The 10,187-nt window shown below is 42.9% G+C and overlaps 1 pseudogene across 1 annotated transcript; it reads left to right on the top strand.

Moving 5' to 3' along the window:
* Positions 1-1,198: 1,198 nt before the first annotated feature.
* On the top strand, positions 1,199-5,524 carry LOC308236395 (transmembrane and coiled-coil domain-containing protein 5B-like; annotated as a pseudogene). Its single transcript has 3 exons — positions 1,199-1,281; positions 3,633-3,708; positions 5,330-5,524. The product of its transcript is annotated as a transmembrane and coiled-coil domain-containing protein 5B-like (transcript).
* Positions 5,525-10,187: the final 4,663 nt, after the last annotated feature.

Below are 10,187 nucleotides of genomic sequence, written 5' to 3'. Positions count from 1 at the left end.
AAAGACCAAAATACACTTTACTAATTAGTCATACATATCTAAGGGCTAATGGAGTTACTTGAGAAGCCAAGAAAAATATATTTAATTATATATATATATATATATATATATATATATATATATATATATCTACTCTGACTTTGCCATTGAAAAAAAAAAAAATTACCCCCTTTCTCTTCTGGTCCCAGGTACTCCAGGAGCCTTGGGCTTCAGTGTAGACATGGCCAAGTCCAAAACCACATTATATACAACCAGTCCTCAAAACGGTACAGAAATGGCACTAAGAAATCCCAATCACAAAGATTTGAATTGTTTTAAGGGGAAAACCCCAAGTTCCTGGGGACATGTATAGCAGACAGATAGGTATGAACAAAATATGGAATGTCACCAGGACGATTTCGACTCCCTGACCTTTCATACTACTGTTCATGCAATTTGGACCCTCCCCTGATCTTCCCTTCCCTAGCATGTCGCTAGTCATGTGATAGATACCCTTAGGGGAGGAAAAAGGGGCAGGAGAATAGCCTCATATGACTCTCATCCAAGCCCTTGTATGACTACTCGCTTACGCATTAAGCCCTCAGGACAATGCGGTTCTGGCCCACATCAAATAATCTTAAGAACAACACTTTGGGTCTGCTTACCACAGAGTCAGAATTTTGGTCAAACTAGAGATGACATTTAGGCTTCAGTTGTGTTTCAGCTCCAGGCCCAGAAAAACAGCAAAATTACATGGAGCAATGCCATGGCTGACATCAGGACCAGATACAATGACTAATGACCTCCTACCCTGGCAACAACCAATCAGTAGAGACCATAATCATGAGGGAACACACCTGGAAAACTGAAAAATATTATATTGAGATCCTCCCCTGAGACCTCCAGATAAAAACCCTCAAGTAAAAGGAGCACACCAGCTCCTTTCCCCTTTCTTCATCCCCCAGGCACTTTACCTTTGCCTTTCTTTCTCCTAAGCTTTAAGGGCCCTTCTTTTGCTTCTGTAACTTGTTTCTTGAGCCCACACAGCCCAACTGGCTCACTTCTTCCTACCTTTGTTACTTTCTAAGTAAACTTTCTCCTTTGATTTGAGTTCCTTAGCTCTGAATTTTTTATTTGCCACACTCAAGTACCATGGTTACTTAACTTAGACCCAGTCTAATTTTGCCAGTAACACCTGATGCTGTTTCTCCACTAACAAATGCATTTTGCCAAGAAGCACAACGAGAAGGGCCTGAAGAAGATGCAGGCCAACAACACCAAGACCATGAATGAATTTCTGAGGCTATCAAATCCCACATAAAGCCCAAGGAAGCCAAGCCCAGGATTCCAAAGGGCAGTAGCTGCAACCTCAATTGACTTACCTACATTGCTCACCTCAAGCATGGGAAATGTGCTCACATCACCAGGCTCTGCTGGCCAAAGTTCAAGGCCAAGGCTCAAACCAAGGCCGTGGCTGTGGCTGTGGCTGTGGCTGTGGCTGCAGCTCTGGCTCAGGCTCCCAAAGGTGTTCAGGCCCCCACGAAGACTTCGGAATAGAAGTCTCTGTCTGCTGATTTGAGGATGGAAGGACTGGTGTGATCCCTGGGCTGCATGGGGCTAGTGTTCTCCTGTGCTCTTTGTACAAATAAACCTGAGGCTGAATCCTTCAAAAAAATTCCATTTACAATAGCATTTGCCTAGGACAGTGGTCGGCAAACCGCAGCTCACGAGCCACATGCAGCTCACAAGCCGCGGTTTGCTGCTTTGTTGACTAATGAGTTTGCCAACCACTGTCATATACTACCCTTTACCTCTTTGCACACAATATGCCACAGTTGCCTAATCCTCACAGCTTCCAACTACACGGTAACATTTAGTCTAGTCCAGTGGTCGGCAAACTCATTAGTCAACAGAGCGGCAAACCGCGGCTCGCGAGCCGCGCTTTGCCGACCACTGGCCTAGGAGATATGGAAACTAAATGCTGTATCACCAAAATTGGATCTAACCAGCTAAACTGCTGAAAGACTATGGCCTCACCAATTGATTTTCACAAAGAGACAAAAACAATTCATGGAGAAAAGATAATTTTTTTCAACAAATGGTTCTGGAGCAATTAGACACCATAGGCAAGAAAACAAACCTCAACATAAACCTCACACCTTATACAAAAATTAACTTCAAATGGATCATAGATTTAAATGTAAACTGTAATACTATAAAACTTTTAGAAGAAAGCATAGGAGAAAAATCTTAGGGACTTAGAGCTTGGTGATGAATTCTAGATGGCTATTCCATCATGGCCAGAACCTGGAGTCTGTGCTACTTCTCCCTTTTCTCCTGTCTGATGATTATAAGCAATATTCCCATGAAAGGGCTGAGTAAGCTTGACTGGAGCTGACCCTCTGGCAGGAAATAGCTCTAAACTCTAGACAACAAAACACATGAGCATTCAGGAGGTACTGGAGAGTGAATAAAGGCAGGCATAAATTGAAGGGAGCTGACACTGGGAAGAAGGAAATGGCAGCGGGTGATTCACCAATTTTATTTTATTTTATTTTTTATATGTGTAGAGCATAATGTCACAGGAAGATCAGAGTATATTGCCACCCATGAGAAGTTAGCCCAAGTAACTGTTGGATGTGTTATATATAGAGGAGCCATTGATTCCCCCATTTTTATCACCATCAGCCTGAGGACAGGTTGTGGGGGGCAATGAAACACCAGGAGAAAACCTGTAGTCTTTCTGAGCTAAAAAAACTGGAGGACAGAGTTTGGGACAGTCAAAGTTCCAAGCTAAAAAGTAAAGAGCCAGAGTTGGAGAGCCTCACATTGTGTGTCTATCCAGCCGTGGGCAAACTACGGCCCGTGGGCCAGATCCGGCCCATTCGGCTGTTCTATCCGGCCCACGGAGCCGAAAGAGCTGAGGGTTCTCTTGCTCTCCCCTCCGCTCCTTTACTTTGAATTTATATTAGTTCACACAAACACTCCATCCATGCTTTTGTTCCGGCCCTCCGGTCCAGTTTAAGAACCCATTGTGGCCCTCGAGTCAAAAAGTTTGCCCACCCCTGCTAAACCCTGCATGCTCAGGGCAGTCTGCAAGCAGCCCAGCAGAGAGTATCAGAACTGAATTGAGCCTGGCCAAGATGGCTCAGTGGTTGAGCATTAACCTATGAACCAGGAGTCCATGGTTCAATTCCCAATCGGGGCATATGCCTGGGTTACAGGCTCAATGCCCAGTGTGGGGTGAGCAGGAGGCATCCGATCAATGATTCTCTCTCATGATGTTGCTCTCTCTCTCTCTCTCTCTCTCTCTCTCTCTCTCTCTCTCTCTCTCTCCCTTCCTCTCTGAAATCAATAAAAATATGTTTTACAAAAAAACCTGAACTGCACCAAGAGTAGACTTCTTGCAGTTTGAATTTAACCTTTGGGCAATGTCAGGGCTACTCTTCATTGATTGCCTTTTCTCTTAAGAATGGAACACATTTTCCTGGTTCTTAGTATGCTGAGCCATTATGAAATTTGAATGTTCAGTATTGTGAATGTTATCAAGAACCTAGGAAATAAATCATAGATACCACATGACTTAGAAAAGCACCTTTCAACAGCCCCTCAGATTCTGTTACATAATTCTTAATCTGATCTTTTTGATCCAGATTCAAAGCCCAGAACAACTCTTCCCAAGTAATGAAACCTGGATCAATTCTGGTAGAAACCATTCCGAACAACATGGTAAGTCTTCCTTTCCCAAACTGGAGTTTTTCTTTATCCCTTCCTCCCCTGACCCCAACCCTCCTTTTTCAATAACTCTAGAGTGAGGCAATAAAGAGCTTCAGTACAGTCAGTACTCTACACCGTGGCAGCTTATAAAGCGGCACAGCCTGGATTCAAACCTAAGCAGTCTGTCTCGGGGTCTAAGCTCTTAGGCACCTGGCTATACTGCCTCTCTGTGAACAGAAGACAGGCACAGAGGTGGCTTTTATTGCTTCCCACAGGAGCAATTGAGAAACAAAAGAGAACCTTTTGGTACAGGAAAGTGGCAGAATCTCGTGGGGGGTTTTTTGGTTGGTTGTTTTTTTCTAGTTCAGGCCACATTGACTCTGTAGAAACAAGTGCCCTGGAAAGGGAATAAGGAATCAGGATAAACACATCCATCACCCAGAAAATATGAGGCAGCCCCAGATTTCTCCCAACCCTTCCTTCCTTCTGTTTTCAACCCCAAAGTTATATGGAAGTTGGTGGTTGGAGAAAGTGGCTGTTTCTGAGAAGTTCACGATAAAGGCTGAAGGGTGCATTTCACCTGCACTTGCCATTCATATGATCCTGGGTATGGCCCCTTTCTATTATTCAGGTCCTGAACCTGATCATCTCTGCTAAACTTTGCTGGGAAGAGAGTTCCTGGTGCATTAATTTTTTTAGTTCTTTCACTGAAGACTAAAATTTTAGGGAAAAAAAAAATCACTTGACATATGTAATACTTTCAATAATAAAGTTTTTTTTATCACTTGAACTGTCTGAGCTTTTTTGTGTTTTTTGTTGTTTTTTGAAACAAGGAGACTAGCTCTGAAGTGCTTCATGTGGCACTTTAAAGAAAAGCTTCGATTTATGACATTTCAAGACAGTTGAAGACTGAAAAGACCAGTTTTCAGGGTGGAATTTTATTGAGTGCACACAAGAAAACACACATGCACCTTTTATTGTTTGAATTGGTCTCTTTGGCACTTGATGTTTAGAAAAAAAAATCCTAATCATTTTACCTGGGCGTCAAGTTCAGAAATGGCCAGTCTTATTTCAAATTCTAGAACTGCTTGCTATATGGCAGTGGTCGGCAAACTGCGGCTCGCAGGCCACATGCGGCTCTTTGGCCCCTTGAGTGTGGCTCTTCCATAAAATACCATGGCCTGGGCGAGTCTATTTTGAAGAAGTGGCGTTAGAAGAAGTTTAAGTTTAAAAAATTTGTCTCTCAAAAGAAATTTCAATGGTTGTACTGTTGATATTTGGCTCTGTTGACTAATGAGTTTGCCAACCACTGCTATAGTGTGTCTGAAAACCCCAAAAGGCTTGCCCCATATATATTACCTGGGAAGTCTCTTCTGCACCTCCAACTTTTCCTTGTGGACATCTATTTGGTTGGAGGGCTTAACTGTCAGGAGGGCTGAATTCAACTCCTAAGCATTATATCAAATTTCTGTTACCACCTATTCCCTACCCCTTCTATCGCCATTCCCAATTCCTCATCAGTTTTGGCTGAAGAAAGTAATTCCCCCGTCATTTATGAGCATGAGATTCACCTCCTACTACTGGACCCTGGACTGTCTCTTTTCTCAAGCTAATGATGAATGTCTCTTTGCAGGCTGTTCCGGTGTCTGGCTTCATGGTCACGATCTTCATTAGGCTGCTGGGTTGTGTGCTTTTCCAACTGCAGCACAAACCAGACCTTCTGGTGGATGCCCTCCCTGTGGTAATGAGCAGGGACACCTGAAAGAGGCTGAGGGACATTTCATTTCCCTTCCTCACGCTAGAGATGGAAGAGGTTCTACCATACTAGTCAGGAGTGGCACGAGAGCTTTACACCACTCCCCAGTAAAGGGGGTGCTGTGTGTGGCTTTGCTCCATGTGGGTGATGGGCCAGGAAGGTAGTGGAAACCTTTACTCAGAGCTGCAACTCTGACATATGACCTCTGCATTTCATCCTCTTCCCTTGCTTTCCCTCTCGAATGTCTCCCTTTCATATAAAGAATACGTTTGACCAGAGTTCGTGTTGGTCTGTGAATCCTAGGGCCTCTCTAGGCACTCACAGTTTCTACCCTGTGCTGTTGAGAAAAGTGAAATAAGAAAAACTTCCCCATACTTAAAAAAAAAGTAGAGAAAAAATTATTTCTTAATTTGTTAGATACTCTACTCACTCTGGGGTGGGCACAAAGGGCATTCAATTGAGGAACTACTAGGTGGATATAAGGCTTACTTCTGTCTAATATTTTAACAACACATTATACTCCCTAAAACTTTTCTTTTTATATAATGCTATATCTTAGAGGTGTGGGATGTCCTGAAAAGATGACCTTTTTCATGTACACAGATAGTTATTCTCCTCAACTGAGAAGAAAATTACCCTAAAATTTAAGTGCCATATAAAAAGCAGTGTGTAAAATCAGAAAATACTTTAGACATAGCCAAACACAATTTTGGACGTACCTGCAATTCAAGTGCTAATTAAAATGCCATCTCTCCCACAATGCCTCTTCTGATCCCTCCTGCCCTGAGACAGCCTCACCTGCCCTCTTCTAACTGTTCCCTGCACCTTCTTTGAGCTTCCCTTAGTGGCCTGCCTATTGCTACCTTGTAGTGTCATTACTGTGTGTCCTGACTGTAGGTCTTCTGATCACTTTATTCTGCATCATCCCATGTGGCCCCTAGCATAGTATCTATACAAAGTAGGTACCTAGTAAAAGAAGGAATGATTCCTTGGAGAGTTCATATTTCTTTTCTACAGCATCAGGAAAGTGACAATTAGAACTATGAGCCCTAGACCCTATGTTGTAATTGCTACTCTTTCCCCTAGTCAGTTTGGCTCAGTGGGTAGAGCATCGGCCCACAGGTTGAAGGGTCCCGGGTTTGATTTTGGTCAAGGGCGTGTACCTCAGTTGCAGGCTCAATCCCCATACCTGGTCAGGGTGTGTGTAAGAGGCAACCAATTGATATGTCTCCCTCACATTGATGTTTCTCTCTGTCTCCGTCCCGCGCGCGCCCCCCCCCCCCACACACACACACACACTCCACTCTCTTTAAAAATTAATGGGAAAAATATCCTCAGGTGAGGATTAACAAAAAGAGCGCCCTCTTTGCAGGTACAGTTATAGGTTACTGAAGCTCAGTGGTGAAGGCACCTTTCCTTGGCAGCTACTTCTTCCCCAGGCTCTTGCTTTCTGATGACCTCTTCTCCTTTCAAAACCATTCTTGATACAGGTTTTATTTTTATTTTTAATTTCACTTGGTTACCAATGTTGGGGTCAAAAAGACACAGTGCATGTTTGCTTTGGCTGGATGCTCTCCCATGTTTGGGGTTTTTTTTTTGAGGATGTTCTGGGGCAGTGGTCGGCAAACTCATTAGTCAACAGAGGGGCAAACATGTGGCTCGCGAGCCGCAGTTTGCCGACCACTGTTCTGCGGGGAAGAGGGTGAATTGTCCCAGAACAAGGCTTTTAAAAAGTGAAAACTGATCAACACCACCCTCTTGTGGCCAAATGCATCAAAGCAAAGTGTGCTTTACCCAAAAAGGCAAGAATGTGATCAGCAAGTTGAAAAAAGGAAGATGGATCACTTGTCATCCCTGGACAAGTCTCTTTATGAGCTCTAATAAGTCCAATTAGTGTTCATTCATTTGATAAATATTTATTGATCCTCTTTCTTGGGGCAGACAGTGTTCTTGGCATTGGGATTATTGCAAAACAGACAAAAATGTCTGCACATATTCTAGAGGGTAGAGGCAGACAATAAACAAATAATTAAAATATAGAAATATCAGATGACATTAGGAGATATAAAAGAGTTAGGTGGGGAGGAGGAAAGGAGTACACAGGAGCAGCATTTGCAAAGCTCACTTGAGAAGTTGGCATTAAATTCAAGACCTGAATGAGATGAAAGTCACGTGGATACCAAGGCGGGGAGCATGACCAATAGGGAGACAGCAAGTACATGGCCTGGAGGCTGGAGTGTGCCTGGTACATTTAGGTTCCTTAGCCAATTCCCTGCTCACTCCTCTGTGATGGTCCCTTCATTAAACTCTCTTCACTGAAATCTTCTGAGTTGAATTATGGTTCCTGCCAGAACCATGGCTAAAACACTGTCCCTTGGCCAGAAACATTCCTTAAACCAGAGGCTCACTGGCCAAGAAATGTACACACCAAGTATTATTTCCTGAGCCCTTCCCATCTCTGGTCACACAATTCCTCATAAGCTTATGGAGCTCAGGCTCTCTTCCACCTCCCAGCACTTCCTGCAGACTCATCCTAGACAAGACTAGGATGTCGACTTGGGAAAATACAGACTAGGTGGCCCCTCACTGGCAGTCAGTGATCAGTGGGGATTTGAAACCATGAAGCTGTGCTGCAAGTTCACATGGCAGAAGCACAGTGGGCTTTTCTGCCACCCAGAGAACCTGCTTCCAGGTAGGAACCTGGCTCTAGAAGGGCCTAGATGGCATTCTCAAGTCTGGGAAGCAGAAGAAGCAGGTCACTGCTTTAAATGAGCAGTGCTGAGTTGGACATCTGACTCCAACATCTGGGAGCTTATCACCGCCAAACAGCCATCATTTTCTGAGAGATTATAAGACACCTAGCACAACAAAGGGCACATGGTGGGTATTCAAACAAATTGAGTTTCCTTTCTCTTATATTAGATGAAAGTTTGCCTCCATCCAATAGTTAATCTTCATTCTGTCTTATAAAGCCACATAGAAAAATGACTGCCTCCTTCATATTTTAATCTCTAAAATTGAACAGACTTCTGTTCTCCAAATGAGCATTTCCAAGCTGTCACATGACATGGCTTCCAGATCTGGTATTATCTAATTTACCAGTCCCTTGACACCCACTGAGATGAACAGAATACTACAGATGAGGTCTGACTGGCAAAGGAGAGTAACACTCTTCTCCTTTTATTCTGAACACTATAGCTTTCTTAGTGATTCCTAAGATTTCATGAGCCATTTTGGAAGCTTTACCACACAAAGATAGGAGTTTGGAGTCAACCAAGACCCCCAACCCCTTTGAACATGAATTATTCTTACTTTATATCTCCTGTTTTGTATTTGTACAGGTTGAAAAACAATGTGAAATGCAGGACTTCCCACGTGCTCTTATAAATTTCATTTTGTTGGTTTGGTTGCTTGTTTCATCATCATTCAAAACCCTGATTCTATGAAGGAATGAACTAGCCTATTTGGTGACCAGACATACTAGTAACTGCTACAGTAGAAATTTCTGAACTCTGTGTGCAGAGAAGCTTGGGTGTGAAATATTTGGCTGGCCTTGTAATAACTGGTGACCTCAGGCAGCTAGTTAGCCCTACCTTTTAAGTGGTTAATAACACTCTTCCTCAGGAGTGAGTTACAACAGCTGCAAGTCCTTTATTCTGAAGTGTAATTTCTTTGGGACTTGAATTCAATTAAATGTAGTAGACACTTCTTATATCTTCTCACCTATCTTAAAACTTAATTATCTGTTTACTGTTTTGGACTACCCTTTTTTTTTATCATGGTAAAGATCAATTTCCTTGATAGAGAAGGCTGATGTGAAACAGGACTCTTATCTCTTAACATTATACCACATACCCTAAGAAGTGGACTATCCCTTTCATTTCTATTCCAAACACAGCATTAAAAATGTCTTTTAAAAATGCACTTTATAATACCTTTTTGAAAACTTCAGTGTTGTCCTGAAAAATGCACTGAATAAGGAGTCAAACCTTAGACCCTGGTCCCAGCCTTTTTGTTATCTGATTTTATACCAGCTACATATTCTCTCGGGCCTGAGGTTGATTTCTGGGTGCTTTCTAAGATCACTCATTCTGACATTCTTTGCTTCTCTGAATTAGTCCATTCAGGTCCTTACATGAGTGAGAAACAGCCTTCTTCCTAACCTTCTCCAAGCCTGTCAGGCCTCAGCCCTTCCACTGAGCTGAGCCCTTTCCTCTTTTCCCGGGGATCCCTCTGGAAGCCTGGAAGTGCTTCCATCACTTTTCCTTGTCAGGAGTCTTAGTGGCGATGCTCTAATATTTCTTATCTTCTTGAGAAGAAATAGTGTATCTTAAGAATGAGTTAGGAAGTTCTTTGTGCCAAGTACTGCACAATGAATACACAGGAATGCAGAGAAAAGGAGGGGGAGGGGGCGGCAATCCAAGAAATAACCAATAAATCATGTCCTCAGAGACTCTCAATTTTGTAGCAGATCCCAGAACTCAATATCAAGGTTAGTGGTAACTGTGAAGTCTCTCTGAAGTATAACTGCTGGCTTAATGAGGGCTCAGAACTATCAATAGCCACACTTATAGATCACTACCATATTGCAGACACTATGTTAGACACTTTCATATGGTCTCCATTTCACAGCTAGTAAATGGCAGAGCCAGGGCTCAAAGCCACCTCTGGGCTTCTTCAGGACACTTGCCTTTCATTTTCAGATGTAATAGACTCTTAAAGTCATCTTCAAATC

The sequence above is a fragment of the Plecotus auritus genome (genome assembly GCF_963455305.1).
Source record: "Plecotus auritus genome assembly, chromosome: 1".
NCBI lineage: Eukaryota > Metazoa > Chordata > Mammalia > Chiroptera > Vespertilionidae > Plecotus > Plecotus auritus.
Note: the sequence above shows the minus strand (reverse complement) of the source record. Positions and strands in the feature narration are given on the sequence as shown.